Source organism: Eurytemora carolleeae, unplaced genomic scaffold, assembly GCF_000591075.1.
Source record: "Eurytemora carolleeae unplaced genomic scaffold, Eaff_2.0 scaffold1976, whole genome shotgun sequence".
In the NCBI taxonomy this organism is placed as follows: Eukaryota; Metazoa; Arthropoda; class Copepoda; order Calanoida; family Temoridae; genus Eurytemora; species Eurytemora carolleeae.
The window spans coordinates 7,786-19,618 of record NW_019397917.1 but is presented as its reverse complement, the minus strand read 5'-3'; the positions used below and the strand labels follow the sequence as shown (position 1 = coordinate 19,618).

The window sequence follows — 11,833 nt, the reverse complement described above, 5'->3', positions numbered from 1 at the left end:
TTTTTCTTTATTTATATTTTATTTTAGCCAGTACACTAAAACTGGACAAATTTCTAAGAAGACTTGGGAGAGATGTACTACGAGACAGGGACAATATTCCTCCTTCACCTAACCTTGCATACACATCTCCATTGCATCTTTTTAATGTTAATTGCTTCTATGTCCTTGCATAATATTTAGATGCATCTCATTAGTTTATTGGTTCTTCTTGGAAACTCATTTTGCAATGCAATAAATGAAACTGCCTGAGGTGTAAAAAAAAGGGTTTAAATCAATTTTAATTAAAAGGTTTTATATACATCTGTGAGTATTGATAATATGTCTTTTTGTTCGCTTTGCATGAACTATTAAAATAAGAATTCATTAACTTTTATCTTCAACAATCTATTATTCCTTTTTAAATTAAATAATACAACACAAAAACTATTGAATTTGTTGAATCAGATATCAAGGGATCGTGAAGTACCCTGTGCAGCAGCTTGTCATCTCTTGGAAGATCTTTGCAATTCTTTTTATCTGGACAAAGAACAGAAAATATGCACCATAGCAAAAGTATGAAAAATTAAAGGGAGTGTTCGCGAAAAATGAAAGGGGCTTACGGGGAAAAAATAAGCGCCTTTGATCGCTACTAATCTTACTTCTATCTGCTGTGTCTAAGGAGAAAATTGTTAAACGACTTATACCAATTTACCAAAGAACGTAGCGTTCATAACAATTCAACTCTAAATTCAACAAAGTTGCAACATTCAATTCTGATCGTAAAATAATCAATTTGATTCCTAACAAATCATTTAGATATTACAAACATATAGTCATTGATTGTTTATCGACGCATTCGTATATACTTTTTATTTTGTTTTATTTGAATGATACTTAGCTGGCGCTGGATTTTCGAACATTCATGGAAAATATAAAAATTTTGTACATGATAAAAATCTTCAAAACAAGAATAAAAGTTTTGAAAAGTAACTCTCAGATCATAAAAAATAAAGAAATATTACGAAATATCAACTATATATAGGAATGCGTTGAAAATTATCGATGATTATTGGTTGTAATTGTAAAAGATGTTTTACATATTAAAAGCAAACTGATAAATTCAGAAAAATAATTCTACATTATAAATTTGACCCGCATAAATCAAATTCCTCATGCCTAGTTGGATCAGTTGGAGGAAGTTAAGGAGGAAGATCAAGTATTTGCCTTTGTTGAAATTGAAGCCTTTACAACACTACCACTGTGCAAGGTAATACAGAAGCAGCGTTTCATTAAGTATCATTAATCTTAAACAGAGTCACGGAAGTTCGTAGTAAGATTTTGACTCCACTGGAGACCACCGGAGGGAATTCTTTTTCACTGGAGGGGTTTGAAAAAATGCTTTTTACAATTCNAGGATATCTGAATCCCTCCAGTGGAATTATAAACCCCTTGGAAGGATAACTGAATCCCTCCAGTGGATTTATAAACCCCCTGGAAAGATTTCTGAATCCCTCCAGTACAATTATAAACCCCCTGGAAAGATATCTGAATCCCTCCAGTGGAATTATAAACCCCGAGAAAGGATATCTGAATCCCTCCAGTGGAATTATAAACTCATAGGAAGGATATTTCAATCCCTCTAGTGGATTTATAAACCTCCTGGAAAGATTTCTGAATCCCTCCAGTGGAATTATAAACCCCCCTGGAAAGATATCCGAATCTCTCCAGTGGAATTCTAAACCTCCAGGAAGGATATCTGAATCCCTCCAGTGGAATTATAAACCCCTTGGAAGGATAACTGAATCCCTCCAGTGGAAATATAACTCCCCAGGAAGGACATCTGAATCCCTCCAGTGGAATGTAAATCACCCTGCGTAAAGTTTTAAATTGTAAAAAGCATTTTTTGAAACCCCTCCAGTGAAAATAAAATCCCTCCGGTGGTCTCCAGTAGAATCGAAATCTTACTACGAACTTCTTTGAGTCTCTTAAACACTTGATCTCCATTGGGGCACTTTCATTTTGAGGATTAATGTTTCATCTTGCAATTAAATTATCTCTGCAGGTTATATGACCTCCACGGGATATTGATAAGGAATTGAATTAATTTTAAAGTCTGCAACTCTGCTTAACTTGGAGATCAATAAGGAGCAGATACATTTTTTGGTTAATCAATATCTAATTAGTAATTATTTTGTATAGTTTACATTATAATATTCTGATACTCTGAACAGAAGTTGTAAAAATGTATAATATTAACATTAAGATTGGATTCGTTCTATTGGAAAGCAAGGAAGCATGTGTTGATGTCAATGAATGTACTCAACAAGAAACCTTGGATTACTGTGGGTGAGTTCTAATGAAAGGACGCCCTGAGCTGGGAACTTTAGAATGGTGGATATCGGGATTAATGCTTGATCCACTCTTTTTCTTAATCTCCAGATTAAATATTGCTTGTTGTCCTCATGAATTTAATCTCCAGATTAATTAACAGATCGGGATTAAGGATATCACATTCTAAAGTTTTCAGCTCTGGCCATATTTTACCTATTTGTAATCACCACCATTTAAATATGATGTGACAATTTGCAATCAGGGAAAAATGTTAACTTCAATTCACTTGTTTCATAGATACAAAACATTGAGATCTAGTAACTCGAGTAACATTGGGTACACAACACTCACACACAGAGTAACATTGGGTACACAATTCACATACACAGAGTAACATTGGGTACACAATACACATACACAGAGTAACATTGGGTACACAATACTCACACACAGAGTAACATTGGATTCACAATACAAACACACACACAAAGAGTATTATTGGGTACACAATACTCACACACAGAGTAACATTGGTTACACAATACTCACACACAGAATAACATTGGGTACACAGTACTCATACACAGAGTAACATTGAGTACACAATACTCATACATAGAGTAGCATTGGGTACACAATACTCACAAACAGAATAACATGTGGTACACAATAAACATGATCAGATTAACATCGGGTACACAATACTAAATACAAAAAGTAACATTGAGTACACAGTACTTATACACAGAGAAACATTGGGTACACAATTTTCATACACAGAGTAACATCGGGTACACAATAAACATAAACAGAGTAATATTGAGTAAAAAAATCACAAACAGAGTAACACTGAATAAACAATACAAAGAGAATGATATTAAGTACACTTAAGGACAAAGTAATATTGATTAAACAAAATATTAAAAAAAGAGTAATATTGGGTACAAAATACTTGTACACAGGGTAACAGAAAGGTTCAGCATGAAGAAAAATTTGATTTTCACGAATGTTTTTACATTTTTCAGACCTAATACCAACTGTGTGAACACTGCTGGTAGTTTCAGATGTGAATGCAAGGTTGGATTTGAAAAATGGACACCAGAGGAAGGTTGTTTGGACGTAAATGAATGTGCAGGTAAAATTTTTAAAAAATCAATAGGATGCAATTTGTTGTGTACGTGTAGGGAGATTAGAAAAATTGAGAAATATATGATAATACTTATCAGGTAGTTGAATTATAGAGCACAGGAGGTTGAGGGATCAAGTCCCAAATCTTTTATTTTCTCCCTTTTTGAAAAAGATCATGTATACTGCTTGAATGCATAGTTTTGCTATACAAAAATAAGTCCCAGTTCAAAATGACCTATGGATATATGATTTTAACAATATATTGCCGTAAGAAAAATTTACAAGTATAAAATTTCTAATTTGTTTAAATTCAAGTTTGTAGGGTAAAAATAGGCGTAAAATTTAAGATTCAACACTTAACAGAACAAGACCATCTTAATAAAAAATTTTACAAAAAAGATGTTTTTCTCTTTAGGCAATAACTTTGTGCTTTGTGGAAGCAACTATGAAAATTGTTATAACACTCTTGGAAGCTATTATTGCACCTGTATAATTGGATGGTATGATTGGACTCCAAGTGGAGGTTGCCGTAGAGGTAAAAATAGTTGATCATGTTCTGTTGTTAGGAATAATTAGCATCGACATCAATAAGAAATTCAAATATTTAGCCAACACTATATTAATGACAGAAAAAAAGTAAATGTAAAAAATAAATGTTCACTTTATCAGCCTCTTTCTAAAGTTTTACAAAAACCGTTACCCCCATCCCAGTTGAGCTATTTTTGTCTTATGTAGGTGGGGTGTGGGAGGGGGGAAGGAGGGATTCCCCCCCCCCGCTCCTCCTCAAACAATAATGGATTGATGAACGTAAAAACATTGCCTAGCCATTCAATCCAAGCTTATGCATCTAAAGCTAGATAAAAAGTAAAAGAATTTTAAGATGCGCTTGACATTATATTAACAAACCCTTTAAATTAAAAAGTTGCTATTATAATGACATTGTTATATGTTATAGATTGCTTGGGTCGGGAAAACTTGGATACTGATTGCTGCACCACTGCTAACCCTTGTGACTATGGGAAGGGAGACTGTGACAGGTTAACAAACTCATTTTGTTTGAAGTACCATTCAACTAAAGTATTAAGAAATTATGAACATTTTTTTAAATACTATTAAACTACAACTATCAGAATTTCTGCATTTCGTTTAAAATACAATTTAAACTAAAGTATTAAGAAATTCTAAACATTTAGTTTGAAATATCATTAAACTAAAGTATTCAGAAATTCTGAACATTTTGTTTGAAATACCATTCAACGAAAGCATTCAGAAATTCTGAACATTTTGTTTGAAATACCATTTAACGAAAGCATTCAGAAATTCTAAACATTTAGTTTGAAATACTATTAAACTATAAAGTATTCAGAAATTATTAACATTCTTTAAAATACCCATTAAACTACAACGATCAAAAGTTCTGAAAATTTTGTTTAAAATACCAAGTATTAAGAAATTCTAAACATTGTAGTATTTAACGGTCTCTTCGTTTACAACAATTTTCAGACATAAATCCTAGGAATATCAAGATCAACCAATTGCCCCTCTACCATATGGGTTTGTGCAAAGCTTTTCTCCTACTTATTCCCGTACCATAATGTAACCATCTTTACTCGTAATAGCTATCTCTTCAGGTCCTCAACCATAGGTTTAATAACCAAGATGTATTAGTTCACATTTATTGGCATAAATATATCTGTTATAACGGTTTCCTATCTAATCTGCATTCCATAGGTCCAAAGAGTCCCTCAGCAGTTCATCTGAGCCTCTGTTCCCTGCTGGGCTAGATGTGGTCTCAGCTAATCCGGGGTAGATCTTCCCAATGATCATGGCTCTCCTTTATGTCCTTCTGTAGATCACATAACAGGTGATCTCCTGATCAATCCTAGCTATCTACCAATATGCTCTAGTATCCACCTTATCTGCAGCATCCACACTCCACAGTGTCTACAGTATCTGCATTATCCTCGATATCTACAGTCTGCTCTATATTTCTGTGGTCTTTAGTCTGCTCTGCATCTCTGCTGATCTACATCTGCTCTATGCCTCTGTAATCTGTAGTCTGCTCTGCATCTAAGTTGATCTACAGTCTGCTCTATATCTCAGTGATCTGTAGTCTGCTCTGCATCTCTATTGATCTGCAGTCTGCTCTATATCTCTGTGATCTGTAGTCTGCTCTGCATCTGTGTTGATCTACAGTCTGCTCTATATCCCTGTGATCTGCAGTCTGCTCTGCTTCATGATCTTCTCCTTGTAGCTCTCCTGTAGTTCATATAACTGGTGATTTATAATCATCCTAGTTATCCATAAATCTGCTGTGGATCCATGATCCTCTCTTTGTAGTTCTCCTGTAGTTCATATAACTGGTGATCTTTATGATCAATCCTAGCTCTCTATCAATTTGCTCTAGATCTATAGTCTCCAAAGGATCCACAGTATCCAAGATCTCCACAGTATCCAAAGTATCCTCTACCTATTATCAGTTACCTATGAGTGTTCTGTTAGCAATCAATGGAGTGTAAGTCCCCAGACCTTGACGGAATAAACAGAGCTTGCTCAATGTCTATTCGGTTCTAAGGTTCTGGGTTCACTGCCTCATCTCTGGCTTCAATAATGGATTTCAGCTCTGGAAATATGATAAAGGTTTCAAACGGATTCAACCGGATTAAACAAGGAAAACTACGCCTTAAAATATTACAACATATTGTTTGAAATATTATTAAACTAAAGTATTAAGAAATTCTAAACATATTGTTTGAAATACCATTAAACTAAAGAACTAAGAAATTCTAAACACATTGTTTGAAGTACCATTAAACTAAAGAATTAGGAAATTCTAAACATTTTGTTTAAAATACCATTAAACTAAAGTATTAAGAAATTCTAAACATATTGTTTGAAATACCATTAAACTAAAGAACTAAGAAATTCTAAACATATTGTTTGAAATACCATTAAACTGAAGAATTAAAAAATTCTAAACATTTTGTTTGAAGTACCGTTAAACTAAAGTATTAAGAAACTCTAAACGCTTTGTTTGAAATACTATTAAACGTATCAAGAAATTCTAAACATTTTGTTTGAAATATCATTAAACTAAAGAATTAAGAAATTCTAAACATTTTGTTTGAAATACCATTTAACTAAAGTATTCAGAAATTATGAACATTTTTACAAATACCCATGAAACTACAGCAAGCATAAATTCTAAAAATTTGTTTGAAATATCATTAAACTAAATTATTAAGAAATTTTAAATATTTTTTTTGAAATATCTTTAAATTAAAGTATTAAGAAATTCTAAACATTTCGTTTAAAATACTATTAAACTAAGGTATTGAGAAATTCTAAACATTTTGTTTGATTTACCATTAAACTAAAGTATGAAGAAATTCTAAACATTTTGTTTGAGTATCATTAAACTAAATTTTTAGGAAATTCTAAATATTTTGTTTGAAATATCATTAAACTAAAGTTTTAAGAAATTCTGAACATTTTGTTTGAAATACCATTAAACTAAAGTATTAAGAAATTCTGAACATTTTGTTTGAAATACCATTCAACTAAAGTATAAATAAATTCTAAACATTTTGTTTGAAATAATCAGTTATCTAGGCATTGTCCTACTATAAAAAACTGTTTAGTACAGTAAAACGTAGTGAGCGATTAAGCTTAAACGCAATTTTTTAAAGAAACACCAAGTATGTAATAAAAAGATAAAGTGTATTCTTATTTGAAAGAAAATGATAACATATAGGAGTATCTCTCATCATTATTTTTATAATTTGATAGTGACGCGCACTGCAAGGGTAGCCTGAGATGTGGGGATAATTGGAACAATTGTCGTGATTTCTTTTCTGGAGCTGGGCCTCTGCGTGACTGCTGTTTATAATTCTGGTCCTGTAGCAGCATTATAGTATTTGAATTTGGACTTAGAATTCATAGCATACCATTTGTATTTAAAAAAAAATTATTTCATGCATTGGATCGGGTACAGGTGGGTCTAAAGGGTGGGCTGTTTTTCAAAAAAACGTCTTAAGTAGCTTTTTTTTCGTGTGATTTAATTGCTAAATCTTACATCTATGAAAAGCCCTTGGGGAAATAACTTAAAAAGCATGTGTCATGTCTTTTAATTTGTTGAAAACTAAATTTTCATTTTTGAAATTTTTTTGAAATTTTTCGTTCTTTTTTTAAACTCTTTTTAGCGGCCTTAACTATTTCTGTCAATTCTTGTTTTGGAAGAGACGCCCCATTATACAGCAATTTCAATAAAAACCCATCAATTTTTAAGTTGTTAATAAACGAAAAGAGCAATTTAATGGGACTGTAAACCTAATTTCAAGTGACCCTCCATGCAAAAATGGTAATGCCCGATTCACAACGGTATCCTTGAAAGCTTTGTCTGATCAAGTAAGAATTAGATATCAATGTGTGTAATTAAAATATTGACTATTTTCAACTGTGGTTTCTCTACAATTGTGACTTTTAACTGAAAGAAACGTTAGGATTTATTAGATTTGAATATTTACCAGTCTATTCAAATGACTCAATCTTCCACGTTATTGATCAGATAAAGATTTTAAGGATACAGTTGGGAATTGGGCATTAAACCATTTTTGTATGAAGGTTCGCTTGAAATTAAACTTCCCTTTAAAATTTCAGTTTTGATTATGAACTTTTAAATAAATTTTAGTTTTAGTTTTGAATATTTAATATGATAACGTGTGAAGAATTATTTTTCCTAAAAAATGGAAATATTTGAATATTGCATCCAAACATTCTAGAATTTACAGTGTGTCCCACAAAACACGACAGTAGGAGGACGACTTTAAAGTCGTCTTTTTTTCTTTGAATTTCTTTATGCAGTCAGTTGTCAACTCACTTTAACATGCATGATTCTTAAAACAATAACCATAAAGTTCTTTTCCAGTTTCCAAAATGTTTTCTGCCTTTTCTGTGCTTTCAATATTCGTTCAGATTAAAATTTTATTAAATAAAACCAAAATTGTCGAAATATGAACGAAATTCTTTATACTTCCGGTAATATTGAAAGCACAAAAAGGCTTATTATTAATTATTATTATTATTAACTCTAGAATTTACTTCTCAGATTAGGTTAATGTCGGAAATAAATTAAAGGATCAAAGACGACCGTCAAGTAGTCTTGCTGCTGTCTTGTTTCCAGATTTGGCGCAAAATTTGCATTTTACATTTTTCCTATTCTAAAATTAGCTTTAAATATAACGACTGATTTTTGTTTATGAACCATTTTCTATGTCATGTGTATTTTGACATAAAAACTAATTGTTTTCATTTGGTTATTATTGCTTGTAATGTTGTAATACAAATTTTATCTTACACTCATCATATATAAACACAATGAAGACGATTTCTACTTCAATTCAAACATCATGGATTTGGATATACATAAACATGGAATTTAAGAGAATCTTCTCTTTGTAAACTTGTTAGAAATTAAAACTTAAAAAGAAAAATCGTCTTCATTGTATTGATATAAACGCCGACCATTTTACATTTTTTCTTTAATAAATAATTATCAGAATATGCTTAACATGCAGAAAGATAAGGACGTGTAAGAAAAGGCAGATGCTGAGTATAAAGTTTATCTCGATTGGGCTATTTTTGTCTATTATTGTCTCGATTTTTCCCTTAGGGTTGAGATAGGAGAGTGTGATACATGTCCCTAGTCAAACGTTTCAAGGCCTGCTCACTAAAAAAAATAGACCTCTATCTTTAATGATTAGGGTGCAAGGGAGGATTTTAAAAAGTTCAAAAAGTAGATGGGAAAACATTTCAAAAATGACTGTTTTTTACTTATGATAAATATTAACATGTGACACATTTTATTACATCCAATTTTCAAGAGCTTTTTTAACATATAAATTTCAACCCTGTAGCTTAATTAAAAAAAAGTTATTAACCATAATTCTGATTTTTTTGAAACACCGACCCGCAGTTTGTGTGATCTCCATCATATCCTATAATGCAAAAAACAAATTTAGCAAAATTTGTTGACAATTATGAAGTTGAAAAACTGAAGACGTTTTAGCGTTCTTATTTCAGCAGTGTTTAAGAAAATAACAAAGGAGGGAGTGGAAATCCCCCCCTCCCCCGTGAAACAACGGAAATCATCAAGGACAATAAAATTATGTTAGTTGACATTTTCAAATATTTGTTTAATAATCCAACTAAAACCAGATTTACAATTTTCTCTCCAATTTACTTAATCCCTGTATCTTTGCAACCTTTGATATTTTAAACTTAAATTATATGATCTAACAGAATTCACAGCTTTAACTATCTAAGGTATACGACATTGGGTTGGAAAGATGAGTCCTAGGAATGGGAATCTGAGTTTGTGGTAAAGACTCAACTCCTTGAATGCACAGTAGTGTTCAATTGGCAAAAATTGTAATTTAATTTAGTTTTAGTGCAAATGAGCATTGTTAAATCGAATATTACATTCTAAAATTGCATTACAAACTTTTAAAAATTTCTAAATAAAACCGTGCAAACTATTTCAATATCAAGGTACACAAATATGCAGTTAAGTGACACAGCAAAATAATCCTAGTTTACATCCGCCATTTAAATTATCGAACAAGGCGTGTTTGAATGCATGATTTGATATTTAAAAATATTGCCAAACAAACTAGCTAAATGGAAAAAATAATATTTCTCACATATTCAGCAGATCGTAAATCCATGATTTCGTAATTTATGATTGAGCGCAATAATTTTGTAAGTTGTATAAGTTGTTGACAAATAGGTCAAAAGGACAAAAGTTGTCCGACCTATAGAGAAACCCGACAAGAGAATTTTTCTGACCTGATTTTTATCGATTTTTTTTATCGATGTTATTTCCACCACTGATAAGTCTATTGAAATATTTTCCAATCTAGTCTGTTTGTTTGTATCCAATAAACGTCAAAAGTCTGAATCGATCCGGCCCAAATTTTTTTTAGGAACCAAATGTAGGTTTTTAGCTGATCCGACTTTTTTCTTCTGAATTTCACAAAATAGGAACTCAACTTTTGATTTACAAATAATCACAAAATTATAAAGAAATCCCACGAAACATGACAGTTAGCATTTGAAAGTCGTCTCTGATCTTTGAATTTATTTGAGACATCCAGTCTTTTAGTGTAAGCAATAACCCGTAATAACAATAAGAATATTCTAGTCCAGGGATTTTCAAAATGTGGTCTGCCTTTTTTGTGTTGCCAACATTACCGGCGATATTGAGAGTTTTGTTGAGAAATTTTAGTTTTATTAAATACAACCAAAATTTTTGAAATCTTTACAAAAGTCTTCTTATTTCCGGTAATATTAAAAGCACAAAAAGGCAACCCACATTTTTAAAATCCCAAGACTTGAGGGTATTTTGTGATTCTAGAATTATACTTTTAAAAATGTGGCTTATGAATAAATGGCGTAAATTATTTCAAAGATCAAAGACGACATTTAAGGCGTCTTGCTTCTGTCATATTTATGGGACAAATTCTGTAAGTGAAACAGTCGGCCTTAAAGGGTTAGAATTCAAGTGTTTGCTTTAGAAATTCAATTTGAAAACGACGACATTTATAATCTACCGGAGATCAATTGTCAGATATTGGAATAAAATCAATGGCCATAATAATTTCTCTAAATTAACCCTTGTTTTTATTTATACAAAAAATTACCATAATTATATTGAATCCTACTGAAATACATATTTTTGTTGTCGGAAAAAAAGTTCCCAATTTGCTTTAGTCGGTGGTCCGGTTAGTTAGAGTGCAGTTTAAAAAAAAGATTTTAAAATTGTAGACACCTGAAAAGGAATGCCTGTGTAATTTAAGCAACCTTCCAATTTAAGAGGGTCATTTTACATTTTGTCAACCTTACATTTCGTCAACTCAAATATACATTTGGTCCATTTACATTTTGTCGTTCTATCTAAACTTCGACATGTCAACTACAACAACTACCTTCGGTCAACTTTTACCAAAAAAAAATCAGTTCCCTTGAATATCAGCATGATATATTCCCTTGAATATCAGCATGATATATTCCCTTGAATGTCAGCATGACAAATCCGCAACATTTCGCAAACTTAATTATAATTCAGTCATTTACATTTTAATTTCTGTTCTGAAAATACGGTAAATTATAAGAATCCCTAGTCCCAGGAGGAAAGTACCTCCTTAAGTACACCATGCATGAGAAGTAATCAGGTTCCAAGGAGGTCTACAACAGTCTAACCAGGAAGTAATATACCCAAGCTACAACAGAAACCAAGAATGGAATATATGAAGATGTGGAGTTGCTGGAAATAAAGAAGTATGTTGGAAATAAGAGCTATATATATATATAGAAACCTAAATTTTGCCATTCTCTT

The 11,833-nt window shown here is 31.7% G+C and overlaps 2 long non-coding RNA genes across 2 annotated transcripts; both read left to right on the top strand.

Moving 5' to 3' along the window:
* The first annotated feature begins 452 nt into the window (after positions 1-452).
* On the top strand, positions 453-3,438 carry LOC111716307 (uncharacterized). Its single transcript, XR_002768453.1, has 4 exons — positions 453-552; positions 1,160-1,246; positions 2,243-2,325; positions 3,336-3,438. It is a non-coding gene; the product is annotated as an uncharacterized LOC111716307 (long non-coding RNA).
* A 423-nt stretch (positions 3,439-3,861) lies between these two features.
* On the top strand, positions 3,862-7,803 carry LOC111716311 (uncharacterized). The gene is made up of 3 exons (XR_002768457.1): positions 3,862-3,973; positions 4,394-4,475; positions 7,228-7,803. It is a non-coding gene; the product is annotated as an uncharacterized LOC111716311 (long non-coding RNA).
* The last annotated feature ends 4,030 nt before the right edge of the window (positions 7,804-11,833 follow it).